The sequence below is a fragment of the Silurus meridionalis genome, chromosome 12 (assembly GCF_014805685.1).
Source record: "Silurus meridionalis isolate SWU-2019-XX chromosome 12, ASM1480568v1, whole genome shotgun sequence".
Classification (NCBI taxonomy): Eukaryota; Metazoa; Chordata; class Actinopteri; order Siluriformes; family Siluridae; genus Silurus; species Silurus meridionalis.
This window is the reverse complement of record NC_060895.1, coordinates 24,108,800-24,127,621: the sequence shown is the minus strand read 5'-3', so window position 1 is coordinate 24,127,621 and position 18,822 is coordinate 24,108,800. Positions and strand designations below refer to the sequence as shown.

Below are 18,822 nucleotides of genomic sequence, written 5' to 3'. Positions count from 1 at the left end.
TATACTGAAATGTGTGTAAACTTTCAAACAAAATGATTGGAATAAAACAGAAAAAAATTTTTTGGTTAGAGTGTAGACCATAATTTTGGCATTTTAGATTTAAAATGAATAAGATTAAAATAAAGGAAAGAAAGTCGTGACACACACAAACACACACACACACACACACACACACACACACACACACACACACACACACACACACACACGTGCACCCCATCCCGGTTCCATTGTTCGTCTTGTAGCTGATATGAACCCTGTGCATGTTTCCTTTCCAAACTCATGGGCCGTCTGAGAGCATGAGAACGAAAAGCTCCTCAATAGCGGCTGCCTCATACTTGGCGAGTAACCATGGCAGCCGAGGCGCTCTGCCCCTGCCCTCCTTACCTCTCTGCCACCCGTGGGTCGTTCCTTTACTGAAAAAAAAAGGGGGGCACGCCTAAATTCTCTTCCTCCTGACCCAAACTCTAGGCTTTCTCCTCTCCGACTAAAGGGCCAAAAGCGTCGACTCAGAACTGGTCTACCCGTCTAGACATGTCTGAATGGTCCTGCGTGGTCCTGCATGCTCGATGTAGAAAGTCCCTTCGCTCAGACGAGAAGGAAGATGCAGGCGAGGGGACGGGAGATACGCCGGGTTTGAAAAGGAACCCTGTCTGATTTGGCCAAAGAGCTCATTCTATCATCGATCGGGTGAATATCGAACCTTCTCTCTGTGTGTATGTGTGAAATGGATAGCTTTAGCAAGCATTTTTTTAATAAGGCTCATGTTGGGGGCCATCTCTCTTTCTTTCTCCCTCTCTCATTTCTCTCAATTCTTTTAATATTGTGTTCTTTTATTTTTTTTTGTCCTCACATGAATCCAATTTACAGACAGACAGACAGACAGACAGACAGACAGACAGACAGACAGATAGAAAGTAATTTGTTTTTAATTCTCAAAACATAAACATTTATTTAAATGTATTTATTTATATAATAATAATAATAATAATAAAATATTTATTTATTATTATTATAAATATTATTATAAGAATGAAAGAATGAAAGAACAAAAAGACAAGAAAGAAAGAAAGAAAGAAAGAAAGAAAAGAGTATTTCAGTAGAGAAGGAAAGAAAGAAAGAAAGAAAGAAAGAAAGAAAGAAAGAAAGAAAGAAAGAAAGAAAGAAAGAAAAAGAGTATTTCAGTAGAGAAAGAAAGAAAAAGAAAGTACAGCTAGATTGTTTATAAATATTTAAATGAAAAATATATATTTTATTATTATTATTATTATTATTATTATTTTCATTTAAATATTTATAAACAATCTAGCTGTCCTTTCTTTCTTTCTTTCGTTCTTTCTTTCTTTCTTTTTTTCTCTTATTCTTTCATTCTTAATAATAATAATAATAATAATAATATATTTTTTTAAACATTTGAATGTGTAAACATTCGTTCTTTCTTGTTTTCTTGTACTTTTTCTCTGTCTTTTATATCTTTCTTTCTTGTATTATTCTCTTTATTTCTTATTGCACTCTTCTAAATTTCCTTCCTTCATTCCTTCCCTCCCGCCACTGTCATCATACATTATTCAATTTGTCGATAAATAAATAAATAAATAAATAAATAAATAAATAAATAAATTTTAAACATCCAGAGCTTCTGGTTCACATTCTCTTCCTGGAGATACTGAATCAGTCCATCTGACTGTATATAGATGCCAAAAAGCTGGAAAATGAATTCCACTGTCCAACAGCAGACACATTCGAACGTCTCGTTTGTGAGCAGTGTGAGGAACATGTTCATAACTACAATATTTAAACGAAAGCATCGAGACGGCTGACTTTTCCAGCCATATGAGGTTCCAAATACAAACTTGGAGGCACACAATTGTACAGGACGTCTTTGGATGCTGGAACATGACATTTTCCCTTCACTTGAACTATGAGACCCAAAACCTGTTCCAGCATCACAATGCTCCTGTGCACTATGCCAGCTCCATGAAGATCTGAGTGGAAGATCTCCTGCTGTAGAGCTCTGACCCTACTGATGGCACCCCAGACCTCCTCACCTCACATACCTGACTTTACTAACACACCTGTGTCTGAATGACTCTCACACTGAATTTAGAGGAACATCTCAGAGGACTGGAGCTTACAGCAGACTGGGACTAAATGTTGAATGGGATGATTCAAAAAGTACAAACCAAATTTTATGTGCAGTTGAACACAAACCTTTATCCATAAAGTGTAAATATGAACTTTGTGGCAACATTTTGGAGAAGAACCACATCTGGTTGGAAAAGTCTGATGTCTCAGTAGATCTTGGCCTTATGGTGCGATAGGATGAGGTACACTGTTAAGATCAAACCCCTGTAGGTATTAAATATTGACCTTTTTTATTGACCTGAGAACGCTGAAGGTCTAAAAGTGTCTGAAATGAACGTCTTGATCGTCCCACACTCCAAGGACTTTACAATATTTCATCCCAGAGAGCGTGAACGAGGCAGAATCCAGCCATAATGTCTTCGGCACATCGGGGCCGGATTTCACCCTGATGTCATAGACATAACAACACATAATGGTTTAAGCGTAATGCAGTGTTTTCGAATCGCTGACAGGCGTTAAATACGTGGTCCAGGATTCGGCTCGAAGCGTGACTCAGAAAGGGGCCGCGGAGCCAAGAGCTGTTGTAATTTTCCTGCGGGACGAGGCTTGTGTCCATTCTCTGCATTATTTATAAAGCCATCAGTAGATTAGGCAGAAAGCAGAGGCAAAGTTCTGCCCTGGAGAAACGGAACATATGCCAAAAGTATTCGCACACCCGACTTTCGCGGTTCTTCGTCAAAACGGTCGCCATCAATTTGGAGGCAAACAATTGCCTTGGATGCAGGAACATGACATTTATTTTCCCCTCCAATTTAGCCAGGAGACCCCAAACCTGTTCCAGCATCACAATGCACAAAGCCAACTCCAAGAATATCTTCTTTCTATGGGATGGAGTGGAAGATCTCCTGCTATAGAGCTCCAACCCCTATTGAACATGAATAATGGATATTGTCCATTTTAATATAAGTGTATAAAAAAACACTCCCAGGAAACCTCAAAAGGAACTCAAAAGGGGAAGCCATCATCATGAGAACTAACATGAGCATGTCCTTTCTACAGTCTTCTACAGTCAGTTGACGTTGTGAACCCAGGAGCTTCTAAACAACTCATAAAATAACTCAACATCTAAAATCATAATAGATCCAACACCAACTCCTCCATTTCAGAGCCTTTAAATGTTCAAAGAAGTCGACAATGTCAACACCGACTGCACCCCAGGCCTCCTCACCTCACCTCCATCAGTATCTGTAGCTGAATGAAGCTTCATAAATATCCACAAAATCTAGAGGAACATCTTCCCAGAAGAATGGAGTTTATTATACTCAGATGACAGAAAATCCGTTAAAGGCTGAGACGGTGCGAAGGCGGAAACGTGAGATACGGAATAGGTTTCTGAACTTTTTTTCTTTGACATGAATGATGGAACGTGTGTGTCGTTGCTGGCTGCTACATGCCTTCGTCTGCTGTGTTTTTTGAAGTAAAGGCTATGCAAACGTTTGCGCTCAGCCATGCTGAGTGGTTAATAATCTCTTATGTCAGGGCACAAAGACGTGTGATGAATGGAGGAGCGGCGCCAAAAAACACACACTTGAAGTGGCGTTAAGCAGAAAACATTAAAGCAGAGTTTATTTAACATACTCTACAGGGAAGGAGACTCCAGTGTCAGTGCTTAGTCATGGGCTGACAAAAGTATTGGGACACCGGACTTTTCCAAGTTTCTGGTTTTTTTGGCAAACTGTCACCCTGAATTTGGAGGCGCAAAATTGCATCGTTTGTCTCGCACACATTTTTAATGGACGCCTCTGCATTTTACTTCATTTCAACAAGGAGACCCAAATCTGTTCCAGCATGACAAAGCTCAAAACAAAGCCAGCTCCATGAAGATCTGCTTTACATTGGATGGACTGGAAGATCAACCTTATTAAACATGATGAACCTTTCCCGACATCAGTACCTGATTTTATTAACATATAGTGGTAAAGTCAGGTACTGATGGACCATCTAATAGAGCATTTCTCTTCAGATTGAAGGTGGACCACAAACTTTTGTCCAATATATGATACTGGATACTTCACAATTACACATGAATAAAAAAACAACATTGATATGACTTCTCATCCTTTCTTGAAGGCCTTGTGTTTTCAGGAACACTTAACCAATTTCACACATACATACACATTATATACACACTAATATATATATATACACATATTATTTATATATTTATACACACTAATTACAATTCTTCTTCTTCTTTCAGCTGCTCCCAATAGGGGGCGCCACAGCGGCTCATCCGTCTTCCCTCACCACATCCATGAACCTTGATCTTCCTCTTTTCCTCCTCTGCACATGTCCAAACCATCTCAATCTCACCTCCCTCACCTCGTCTCCAAACCAACTGTTTGGCGCAACTGTCCATTAAAAACTTAGTCCCTGTCCATAAATTGGATCCGAAAGAGCTAAAAAGTAATGAATAAAATAAAGTGAACCTGCTGTGTGGCGTTTCTCAGCGTGGAGAATCACTTCAGCGTCCTATAGTCTTTACAGCAAACCAACATGGAGGACACGAGCTCCAACTTCCAGCACACACAGACTCTTTCCTGCATTCATTCTCCTTAATATGGGTTGATCACAGGTGTGACCAATTAGACACACTCTCTCTCTGTCTCACACACACACACACACACACACACACACACACACACACACTATTTAAGAGACACATTCACACACTCACAGTGCAAAGTATTTCCAGCACATCCGAGAGCCTTTGAGGAATTTGTAGGTGGGCTCAGTGGTTAAGGCGCTGAGTTTCTGGTCAGGGGTTTAAGCCCCGGTATCACCATGCAGCTCCTTTTGGGCCCTTGAGCAAGGCCCTTAGCTTTTGAAATGCTACATTTCAATTTCAGTGTCTGATGTTGTCTTTTGTACGTTTTTCCTCAGTACAGTAAATTTGTGTTAAACAAGTCAGAATATATTTATATGGTTTTTATTCCTCATCCAACAATCCTGAAGAGTTCTCAGAGGTGTTGAGTGCTTGTTGGCTGCTTTTCCTTCACTCCCAAAATTTGAGCCGGTGCTAGTGGCTTTTCGGGTACAGTGTGTGGTGTAGATGTCCATGATGGAGCCAAGAGAGACCCTGATGATCCTCTCTGCTGTTTTTTCGATCCTCTCCAGGGTCTCTGTCGTCATACTGTTGGCTTTCGCACGCCGGTTCGAACAAGTTCGCGTTGTGTTTCGCTTTCACGTTGCATTTGATATTTCATTTCGCGTTGTATCGTGTTATCTTTGCGCACCAGTTTGAACGATTTTGCGTTGCGTTTCATCTTTGCTTTGTACTTTATTTTTCTTCCCACGATGATTTAAAAGATTTCGCACTGGGTTTCACAGTGTATTGCATTGTACATTCGCACGCGGAGTTAAACGATTCCGCATCGCGTTTCACATTGTAACATTTGTAACACGTTGTAACGATTCGCATCGTATCATATATATAACATTCTTCGCGCACCAGTTTGAAAGAGTGCGCGTTGCGTTTCATGTTTGCATTGTACGGTATTTTTCATCGCACAATGATTGAAATGATTTTGCAATTCGCATTGCCTCGTATCGTATTGTACTTCTCGTGCCGATTCAAACGATTTTCGCCTGCTGATTAAAACTGTTGACCGCATTTCCATGCGTCTCAACTCCTTTGATCTGACACTGTCATTTTTATATACAGTATATATAAAAAACCCGTCCCACAGCTTTATCCTTAAACAAACAAGTCCAAAGCGACTGAAGGGACGCTACGGCTTAGATTACAACGAGAAGCTTTCCAGAGCGAACAAAGCGCTTTTGTGCTCTTAATGGTTCGAGTACATTTCAATGCCTTTTAAATGATCTGTACGGCAAGACGTGTCTTGTTGTAAAAGTGCAGGACAAACCAAGCCAGTGAATAAAGGATGATGGCTTTCTCTACAGCATGTGTGGCCTGTGTGTGTGTGTGTGTGTGTGTGTGTGTTGTTTTACGGATTTATACAGCTGCAGTCTCTGAGTCAATACTCAACGAAGAATACATCTTCTACAGTAACATGTCCATAGATGTTCTAAACGATTCGAGCAGCGCGGTAACCCGAGAGCAGCTATTCAGGAGAAAACATCTAAACCTTGTTGGAGGAAAGAACGCCGTGCTATCATCCGTTCCTCTAACGATCGTTCTACTCTGTAAGGATGCATGCTCTGGATTTTAGCCTTGTCCATGGCGTCAAAGATCTGACACTTAAAAAGCACACGTTCATGCTGATCGTTCTTGTAGGAAAATCCTGTTCACGAGGGAAACCCATGAAGACAAGAACTTTAGGAGGAACATGGCCTCGCATAAAACCTACCTGAGTTTCAAAAGTCTATATGAAGACACACCAGGAAGGGAGAATTTCTTAAGAATAGACTCCTGATAAAACATGCCTGGATAACGAAAAGTACATATTCTCTGGAATTACATTAAAGTTCACTGCATGGCTGGAAGTATTTTGACACCTGACCTGACTTTAAAATAGTCTTCTTCTACAGCAATACGCCGCTTTACAGCGTTCTTCTGGAATGTTTCCAGGAACCAAGTCCGTAGGAGCCGAATCCGAACCGAAGCAAGTAGGGTGGGTGCGAAAGTGAGATCATGTGGATTGTTCACCAACTATCATCATGCACGAGTTGTTGATAGTTTTCGACATTTTTGGGGGTTGAGATTGTCGAGGGTCTGTAGCATGTGTGCTGCTCGATATGCCTCGAGCAATTTACTTTTATCTCAGTCGTTCAACCAAACAGATACGGGGTTAAGGGCCGTGTTTAGGGGCCCCACAGTGGCTGTTTGGTGCGGCTGGGATTTAAGCTCATGGCCTTCAAATCCAAAGTCCAATGTCTTAACCACTAAGCTCCATGAAGATATACTTTAAATGGAATTGAGTGATCCTGCTATAGAGCTCAAGCTCCATTAAACATGCTCCATCTGACAAAATCCAGTGGAACATCTACCCAGGTTATTATAACAGCAGATGGTTACTCAATGTGAAATTGGATATTCAAAAATCACATACCAAACGTAGGGATTATGGATGTTATTTTATCTAGAAGATTTATGTGTTCTTCAGGTGTTCCTGCTGGAGAACCACTAGAGTTGGATGAAAACATGGATTCCAAATATATTAAAACCTTCTCATAACATTGAATCTGCAGGTCAGTTTCATTCCCGAGCTGAAAAATCAGCTTTCAGTCACGTTCCGAGCCCCGACGCAGGAAACGCTCAGGCTGGAGAAACCTGCTGCGCTGGAAACCGAATCATCTGCAGGAAACGAAAGTCTGTCTGAGTGCGATGCGCTAATTACAGCCAAGCGTTAATGATGCACATGTGTGCTGTGACCCTGACACTTTTCCTACGCCTCACTGCCCCAAAACATTTACCCATCAGCCCCTGCCGGAAGCGCCATCAGAGCTGCTTGAGAAGATTTAGAAAGATGAACAGGTTCCATGTTCTTTTCTTGGTGACTGGGGAGAACCAGGAAGTGCAGACAGATCTTGAAAGGAGTGAAGTGTTTTATTCCTCTTAATAATAATAAGAATAATTTTCAATAGTTTTTATCTGTTTACAGTTACACTAACTGTATATATCTTTATTATTTCTTCTTCTTCTTCTTTTGGCTTCTCCCAGTAAGCTTCACTCTTCTGGGGAGATGTTCCACTAGATTTTGTGGAGATTTGTGGAGATTTATTCAGGTAGGTAAGTCAGATACTGATGTAGGTGAGAAGGTGAGGAGGCCTGGGGTGCAGTTCACATTCATCCCAAAGCTGTTCAATAGGGTTGAATCCAGTGAAGATCTTCCACTCCAACTCATTGAAAGCATATCTTCATGGAGATTCATGGTTTGGATCCAAAAAATGTCCTGTTCAATTGTGTGCCTCCACAAGTTTGTGGAGGAACCACATATAGCTGGAAAAAAGTTGGGTGTCCAAATACTTTTTGAAACGTGGTTCTTTTCTTCATAAATATTTTGCTGTATTCCTGCTCAGAAATCAAAGAGATTTGATCTTCTTTTGTTTGTAGTGAAATTTTACATTCAGAGATAATTGTGAACCTTCAACTTTGGGGTAACAGTTTGTAGAGGAACCAAAAATGGCTGATAAAGTCTGGTGTCCCAATATTTCTGGGTAAATTGTGTATATTTAATGTTTTGGAAGTGAGCAGGATCTTATCACTTCTTCATTTATTTTTGTACAAATTTAAAACAAGTCTTATGATTGTATTTTTTTTACGAAATAAAGAAAAGGCCAGAACGTAAACGTCGTCCATGAGGACGTTGTACATTATTACCTCGATTAAAAATCACTTAAAGTAACGTTCCGGAGAAATGTTCTGGTGCCACAGCGTGCGCAAGAAGAACATGACATCAGCTCGAGGATCCAGTCGAGGCTTACAGTAGAGCTTCAACTTTGGCCTGGAGGAGATGGATTCCACTGAAACCCTAGCCGTGTGTTTTCTCTCTCGCACGCTTGTTCCGCTAAGTATCGATGGAAAAGATGGGCCTGAAGAGCGAGCGAGGGCGGGCGCGATTACGCTCGGCTCTTCTTACAGGCCAAACCGAGCCTTCGAAGCCCTCAGGCGCTGACTCGGAACACAGACGCTTTAACCACACGATCATGTTACGTCCAAACTCCATGTTTACGGTGGAGCCAAACCGTAGACAACGCGCATCTCTGCAGGACACGCTGAAGACATGCAGAGACCTGGACTTTCACTTCCACTTACTGAGAAATACAGATTTCATTTTCTCTTCCAGACAAATCCATACACTGAACACCTTTTTTTTTTTTTTTTAAGATTTTACTTTCTATAATACTGTATATTTATATTATGTTTTTTTCCATACAAATCTGCATTTTTGTTCATGTTCTGCACGGTTCCTCCATTCCAGGTTTTTCTCGTCCTGATGTTAGAAAAGTTTTCCTGAAAACAAAATTGACCTCAAAACTCAAATTTTTAATTAAATAAATAAGCAAATAAATAAATAAATAAAAGAAAAAAAAATTTTTTTTAATGTAATTAATTCATTGATTTATTTTTTTAGTATGAAAAAGTATGAGCAAATTCAGATGGAACCACAGGAGTTTGTTCAATAAAATATTATTTGTATAATATTCTTTCCTTTTTTAAAGATTTTAAAGGTAAACCAACACATCTGATTATTAAATCTATTAATTTTTATTTAGGAAATATTTTTTATTTTGTTATTTTTAATTTATCTGGATATTTTATTTATTTATTATAATTTTTTAAATAATTTCAAGCTTGTAATAGATCAACAATGTTGAACATTGACATTAAAAACAGTTCCTCAGGGCGTGTTAAATAGCTATATATTTTACTTTTTTTTTAAATATATTGTATTAAACTAAACAATCCATTTCATAAAGCTTTTTTAGACTTTTAGGATTAAGTACACTTTTATTATTATTATTATTTTATTCTATTATTTTTTATTTCATAATTTTCAAGATTGAAATTATAAGTTGTGTTTAAGTGGAAGTTTTAAAAGAAAATATAAAGCTTCAAATTAGCAACATTTATATAACTATTAAACTATAAAATAAATATAAAAATTACATAAACAATAATACTTAAATCTTAAACTATGTTTTTATTGTTATTTTATTTGTCTTTTATTAATATTATTATTTTATTAATTTTTAATTTCAAACTGCTTTAAGACCATAAACATGAGCATAAAATCCCGATATAAGCAGTTTGTGAAATTTGACAATAATTTCTCAATTTTGCAAAAAAGTTTTTAGACGCAATCATTCGGAAAAGCAATAAAATGTTTTCTTTATATTTACACTTATAGAAAAAAGAACCGGGACACCAGAAAGCTCCTGTGCACAAATCCAGCTCCATGAAGATCTGCTTTACAAGGGTTGGAGTGGAAGATCTCCTGCTATGGAGCTCCAACCCTATCGAACACCTTTGTAACGAACGTGAACGTGACTGCATCCCAGGCCTCCTCGTCTCACCTCCATCAGAAAGAGTCTCCCAAGGGTAAAGTAGGAACAAGCTGCGACAAGTTGTCTTGAGCTTTCACAGCATTATATGTGACAATAAATGGATAAAAAGTCATGCATTTATACAAAGGAATTGATGTAGTCAACTTCTGTGTACATCACACCACTTTTTCCTTCCTTTTTCCATATTTACCTACAGATCTTTTCACCAACCTGCCAATCAAATAACCAACCAACCAAATAACCAAATATTTTCAGGCCCAGTAGAAGAAAAAATTTTAGCCTTGAAACCTATCGAAGAGTGTAATGTAAATATAGTTCCGATTTTATTGTGAAATCACCAATCTGATTTCCATTTGTCTCTAGAAGTTACAGACCTTCTCAGCCGGTTCCTTCCAGCACACTGAAATCCGTAATGAACGACCGGTTCTCCTGCCCCTGGTATCAAGAGTTAACAAGTTCATACACACTCTGAAAAAAAACTCTTCCGCTCGACTCCAACGTAGTGCATTCAAAAGTCAAGCAGGGATTTTTTTCCCCCAGAAAGAACAACATGAAGAACATTTCAGGTGAGAGCAGGTAGATCATCTGAAAGGATCCAGTTGTAAAAGGTTTATTCATTATGTATCAGCCTTTTATTTATCACGGCTCGTATCTCTGCATTACTCGACATCTGTTACGTAAAAATGCAATGGTTTTTTTACATGATTTATTCCTGCAAGACTTTATTACAAACCTTTTTTACACAAACAGTGAAAGAATGAATAAATGAATGTATGAATGAATAAATGAATTAATACATTTATGAATGGATGGATGGATGAATGAATTAATGAATGAATGAATTATTGAATTAATAAATGAATTTTTGAATAAATAAATTAATTTATAAATGAATGAATGAATGAATGAATGAATCTGTACGAAGCTTCCACTAGGTTTGTGTTCAAGCGATAATAAAAACTGACCTCAAAAATTGTAAAAAATTCCATCCTTTATAATAAAAATGCATCATAAGTGATTCAACGACACGTCCTCCATCATACGCATGAAGTTCGAAGTATTAAGTCGCATTTAACAGCGTTTAATCGAGTGTTTGCTGGCGATTATTATAAATAATAAATTCACACTACGTTCCCAAAAGTATTGGGACACCTGGTGTTTCCAGCCATATGTGTTTCTTCTTCTTCAAACTTCCAACACAAAGTTACAGTAGAAGCACCCAATTGTAGAGGAAGCTGTAGCACGATGGGTTCCCTTCGAAATAATCTGCTTTTGAGCTTCGAATCCATCACCTTTTAACCAAAATATATGATCATAATAATGATATATTTTAGATGATTATAATTCCTGTGTGTTTCCTATTCAAAAATATTATACACGGTAATAATTGGTTCATCATACAGCACATTTACAGCTCAAAATTACTCTCCTTAAACCCCATGCGCTTCATACAGCTGTATATTACTGCAATAATGTGTTTCTTATAAACAAAAATCCTACAAAGTTTCATATATTTATATATTTAATCTCATACACACTGGATTTAGGGGTAAAACTAAAAAATGTATTTATTTATTTATTTATTGATTGATTGATTTTTTTAACCGTTCCACACTCCTGGAATTGTTTAGGCTCTTGTTATACTTGGTTTGTTCCAAAATCGTTCCAGTTTTGTGGCAAAAATGAACTCGTATGAACTCATGGCTCTGTTGACGGTGCCGTAAGATTATCCAGACTTTCCAAAAGTTTTCCTTTTCTCCTTTTTTTTATTCTGCTGACAATTGATTTTAATTCAAAAATGTTTCTTTTCTTTCTTTTTTTTTTTTTACAAGGAATAAAAGAACAGGATTAAAATTGCACTCCGAAAACCCTGTAGAACCTTTAAATAGGAGCGTTAAGGATTAGCATTGTTCTGATCTTTTATCTAATAATTAACAACAAAAATGTACAGCGATGATGAGGATGCCCTTTTCAGTGTCCTTGTGCTTAAAAACAAAAGGGCTGGAGGTAAAAGAATTCCACTCCCAAAAATATCTTCATGGAGCTCTCTTGTGCACAGGAGCATCATCATGCTGAAACAGATCGTGCCCCGATACTTTTGCACATATCGTGCTCATAATTTAAAAGTGTGAGGCAGATGTTAGCTATTGGTTTGACGTTTGGACCATTAAGTGCTTTGGCTTGGTCTCTACTTTTTCTTTTCGCTCCATCAGCATAACATCAATTACTTTCTAATGAACTCCCTTGTACATGTTCCTCAAAATAAATAATTAAACTGGATTATTCATCATAAATACATTTCAGACTACGATTCAGACCTTCATGCAAATGCTGAAAATTCTCAGTGGTACAATATTTTTTTTAGGTCAGTCTATGGATTAGTGTTCGTCCAATTTATCAGGTGATATTGATCTTTTTTTTGCTGAATTATTAGAAAAATGAACATAAGGACGCTAATTCTTGTCACTCAGGGTTCCCAGGGAAGAATTTGAGGCTTAAATTTAAAAAAAAGGTAGATCAAGAAACATTTTTCAATGACAACATCCCAGAAATAAAAACAAAAAAAGGAAAAAAAAAGGGAGAAAAGGAAAACTTTTGGAAATACAGCATTCACCATCATCATCACAAGAGTCATACATTTTTGCTACAAAACTGAAACGATCCTGGAAATTGTCCCGTATAACAAAATATAACTACAACTTATAAAAATCTGAAATAAATTGAGAATAATAATTGTATAAATAGTTTTTCTTGAATGTATTATTCATTTCAATGATGAAAAGTCATGTTCTGGTGTGTGTCTTATTAAAAATAATATTATACATGCTAATAAAAGATTTAATTGTACATCATACAGCACAGTGATGAATATGAAGCTCAAAATTATATATATAATATATAATGTATTTATATAATTGTATTCAGTAATCAGCATTTACAAGGTCTCTTGAGACAAATAAAAAAAAAATAAATAAATAAATATATAATTTAATTAAATGATATATTAAAATAATAATAATAAAAAATAAATATATATTATATTATAATATATTATATAAAACCATTCATGTTTTAAATCAGTGTGTGTGTGATTTCATTTGTAAATATATACAATTTTGTAGAATATTGTTTTATAAGGAACACATGCTTAGTGTAATAAACAGCTATATGAAGCATGTGGGATTATTTTAACAAGATACACACCAGAATATGACTTATTAAAATCTAAAATAAACAACTATTATAATCATTATAATCATTTATTTTAGTCAAAAACCAAACTAAAGGTAATGGATTTGCAGCCAAAGCCTCAAGAACAGATTTGAAATAAGTTTCCATTGCATCCCCCCATCCCCCCCCACCCCCCCTGTGAAAGCCTCTAAAAGTGTTGCCGGGTCATGAATCTGAACTTGTGTGGAACTCGACATCACCAAGCTGTCCGTAGCAGATAAAGCACTGTGAGCGAGTGTGTTTACAGAGCGCAGAAGGAAAGAAAGACGACTCAGCCGACTGGCTCGTTAATCAAATACCACGTTACGAAAACAACGCTCAGGGAACCTTCGTAGAACATTCATGGAATGCCTTTATAAATAGCTCTGCGTCCAAACACACTTGTGTTTATTTTTTTTAAAAGTTAACGAATGAGATGTTTTTTCCACGTACCTGATCAGAACTATGGCAGGAACAAAAGCATCCTCGAAATCTTTCATCGTCCACGCATGTAGAATCTTAAGTAAGTTGGATTAGACGGAGGAAACTCGTGGTGTCTCCATCCACGAGCGTGAGGACACGCGCCGGAGCACCGGCTTCGGCATTGTGCAGCTCGACTGCTTCCCTGTCCTTCTCCTCCTCTCCAATGAGAATCTCTAAGCTCCTACCACATGACGTGAGACAAAAAAAAAAAAAAGCAACCCAAAAGCCAGAGACTGAAAAGAGGGGGAGAAGGGGGATGAAGGGAGGGAAAAAGAGGGAGGGGGTCAAAAAGATCCAGCTGGAACAAAGGCTGAGAAGCTGAGTCCACCTGAGGAGGTTGTTCAGGTCTGGATTTTCGGTGCAGTTTATGGAAGCAGCAGAATGGAGAGGGAGCTAGGAAGGGAGGGAGAGAGAGAGAGAGAGAGAGAGAGAGAGAGAGAGAGAGAAAGAGAGGGAGAGGGAGGGATTGTAGTGGTTGCAAAGAAAGTGCGCATAATCCCTGCCCTGCAGAAACTTCCTCCCTCTTGAATATGAGACGCAGCCCCTCAGACCAGCGCTGGAATGCAAAGGCCAGGATCCCAGAGGCCCAGCGAGGCGAGAGCCGAGTCGAGCTGAAGTCTTACAGTCAGCAAGAGCAAGTGTGTGTGTGTGTGTGTGTGTGTGTGTGTGTGTGTGTGTGTGTGTGGTTCAGTTGTTCAGAAACTAACCTCAACACTACAAGCCTCCGAGCAAGAAAACTTTGTGTACAGTGAAACAAGTAAAGTCTGAACTTTAGTCAGTGAATAATGCACAACTTTTTCTTTTCCCCCCCCCAACAGCTACTTCCTCTCTTCTTTCCTTAAAAAAATGGAAATGTTTTCAAACTGCAAACTGAAAAGTTTGTAAAAATTGCATCTTTACTGCATTTAATACAAAGATTTGATATTTCTTTTATTCTTAAATTTACTCTGTTAAAGCTAATAAAGAAGTGTGTTTTTTTATCTATCTATCTATCTATCTATCTATCTATCTATCTGTCTGTCTGTCTGTCTGTCTGTCTGTCTGTCTGTCTGTCTGTCTGTCTGTCTGTCTGTCTGTCTGTCTGTACAGTATAGTAAAGGCAGGTACTGGTGGAGGTGAGGAGGTCTGGGGTGCAGTCAGAGTTCACATTCATCCCAAAGGTGAATGATAGCGTTGAGGTTGGAGCTCTATATCAGATCTTCCACTCCAACCCATGTAAAGCAGATCTTCATGGATCGGACTTTGTGCATTGGAGCATTGTCATGATGGAACAGGTTTGGGTCTCTTAGTTCAAGTGAAGGAAAAATTTCATTCTACCGCATCCAAAGACGTCCTGTAGAATTGTGTTTATCCAAGTTTGTGGTAACAGTTTGGAGAAGAACCATACATGGCTGGAAAAGTCAGGTGTCCCAATACTTATGTCCCAATGCAATTAGTCTTAAATATAAAAATTGCTAAAGAATCTGAAATGTACATAAGAATAAAAAAAGCCGGCTTTTCGGTCTTACATCATTGTTGGGAAGTTCCCATTGCGTCTCATGGCCTTGAGCCAGTCATGATGCTTTTTGGATGCCACGTGACGTCAGAACGACGACTTCAGCCAACAGGAAGACAATAACACACCATGTTACAGCTCCTTACAGCAAGCTGTGATCTTTCAGACTTTCACAACCAGCTTCATCACATTTCCACATAAGCCGCTCGGTTACTGGGGAAAAGATCGAGCTCATGTGACCAAGACACGCTTCCTCTGCCTGCTAACGTTCTGTCACAAGACAAGAGGATGATCAGGAGTAAAGCTAAGCAGAGGGAGAGACAGAGACAGAGACAGACAGTTGTGAGACACGATTACGCAATTCCTACAATTACACATTTCCACTATACTGCTAATCATGCTAATCCATAATCACCAAACTAAAAACTTTAAGATCCTAAATGCCTTCAACTACACAGCAGTGGCAGCAAGAAAGAAAGAAAGAAAGACAGAAAGAAAACACAGTGCATATCTTATGCACAGAAGTGTGTGTGTGTGTGTGTGTGTGTGTGTGTGTGTGTGTGTGTGTGTGTGTTTGTGTTAAGCTCATTTGTAATATAGATAAGGTATGATTTTCTTTTATTAAATCTCTTATGGAGCCTTTAATTTGAATGTATTATAGTACATTATAAAGCATAATCCTGTGTAATCACACAAACCTCAATTTTTAAATCACTTCCTATTCATTTATTCATTCTTGAGCATGCACCGGCACACGAACCACGTCAATACACACACCGGCACACGAACCACGTCAATACACACACCAGCACACGAACCACGTCAATACACACACCAGCACACAAACCACGTCACTGCACACACCAGCACGAACCACATCAATACACACCAGCACACGGACCACGTCAATACACACACACCAGCACCACGAACCACGTCTACACACACCAGCACACGAACCACGTCAATGCACACACCAGCACACGAACCACGTCACTACACACACCAGCACACGAACCACATCAATACACACACCAGCACATAAACCACGTCAATACACACCAGCACACAAACCACGTCACTACACACACCAGCACACGAACCACGTCAATACACACACCAGCACACGAACCACGTCACTACACACACCAGCACACGACCAACGTCACTACACACACCAGCACACGAACCATGTCACTACACATACCAGCACACGAACCATGTCACTACACACACCAGCACACAAACCACTTCAATACATACACCAGCACACGAACCATGTCAATACACCAGCACACGAACCACGTCAATACACACACCAGCACACGAACCACAACAATACACCAGCACGAACCACGTCACTACACACACCAGCACACGAACCACGACACTACATACACCAGTAGACACGAACCACGTCACTACACACCAGTAGACAAAAACACGTAACTACACACACCAGCACACAAACCACGTCACCACACACCAGCACACAAACCACATCAATACACCAGCACACGGACTACGTCACTACAAACACCAACACACAAACCACATCAATACACACACACCAGCACAAGAACCACGTCACTGCACACACCAGCACACAAACCACGTCACTAAACACCAGCACACAAACCACGACACTACATACACCAGTAGACACGAAGCACATCACTACACACACCAGTAGACAAAAACACGTAACTACACACACCAGCACACAAACCACGTCACCACACACCAGCACCACGAACCACATCAATACACCAGCACACGAACCACGTCACTACAAACACCAACACACAAACCACATCAATACACACACAAGCACAAGAACCACGTCACTGCACACACCAGCACACAAACCACGTCACTAAACACCAGCACACGAACCACGTCACTACACACACCAGCACACGAACCACGACACTACATACACCAGTAGACACAAAACCGTCACTACACACACCAGCACACGAACCACGTCACTACACACCAGTAGACACAAAACACGTCACTACACACACCAGCACACAAACCACGCGTCACTACACACCAGCACACGAACCACATCAATACACCAGCACACGAACCACGTCACTACAAACACCAACACACAAACCACATCGATACACCAGCACACGAACCACGTCACTACACACACCAGCACACGAACCACGACACTACATACACCAGTAGACACGAACCACGTCACTACACACCAGTAGACAAAAACACGTAACTACACACACCAGCACACAAACCACGTCACCACACCAGCACACAAACCACATCAATACACCAGCACACGGACTACGTCACTACAAACACCAACACACAAACCACATCAATACACACACAAGCACAAGAACCACGTCACTGCACACCAGCACACAAACCACGTCACTAAACACCAGCACACAAACCACGCCACTACACACACCAGTAGACACGAACCACGTCTACACACACCAGTAGACAAAAACACGTAACTACACACACCAGCACACAAACCACGACACTACACACACCAGCACACACGAACCACGTCAATACACCAGCACACGAACCACGTACTACACACACCAACACACAAACCACATCAATACACACACAAGCACAAGAACCACGTCACTGCACACCAGCACACAAACCACATTAATACACCAGCACACGAACCACGTCACTACACACACCAGCACACGAACCACGACACTACACACACCAGTAGACACAAAACACGTCACTACACACACCAGCACACGAACCACGTCACTACACACCAGTAGACACAAAACACGTAACTACACACACCAGCACACAAACCACGTCACCACACACCAGCACGAACCACATCAATACACCAGCACACGAACCACGCCACTACACACACCAACACACGAACCATGTCAATACACACAAGCACAAGAACCACGTCACTGCACACTAGCACACAAACCACGTCACTAAACACACCAGCACACAAACCACGTCACTACACACCAGCACATGAACCACGTCACTGCACACCAGCACACGAACCACGTCACTACAAACACCAACACACAAACCACATCGATACACACACAAGCACAAGAACCACGTCACTGCACACTAGCACACAAACCACGTCACTAAACACACCAGCACACAAACCACGTCACTACACACCAGCACATGAACCACGTCAATACACCAGCACACGAACCATGTCACTACACACACTAGCACACAAACCACATCAATACACACGAGCACACGAACCACGTCACTACACACACCAGCACACGAACCACGCCACTACACACACCAGCACACAAACCAAGTCAATACACACACCAGCACGAACCACATCACTACAAACACCAGCACACGAACCACATCAATACACCAGCACACGAACCACGTCACTACACACATCAGTAGACACAAAACACGTCACTACACACCAGCACATGAACCACGTCACTACACACACCAGCACAAGAACCACGTCACTACACACCAGCACA

The 18,822-nt window shown here is 39.8% G+C and overlaps 1 long non-coding RNA gene across 1 annotated transcript; it reads left to right on the top strand.

The window, feature by feature from the left end:
- The first annotated feature begins 232 nt into the window (after positions 1 to 232).
- LOC124394124 lies at positions 233 to 10,832 on the top strand. The gene is made up of 3 exons (XR_006927436.1): positions 233 to 690; positions 4,346 to 4,720; positions 9,963 to 10,832. It is a non-coding gene; the product is annotated as an uncharacterized LOC124394124 (long non-coding RNA).
- Positions 10,833 to 18,822: the final 7,990 nt, after the last annotated feature.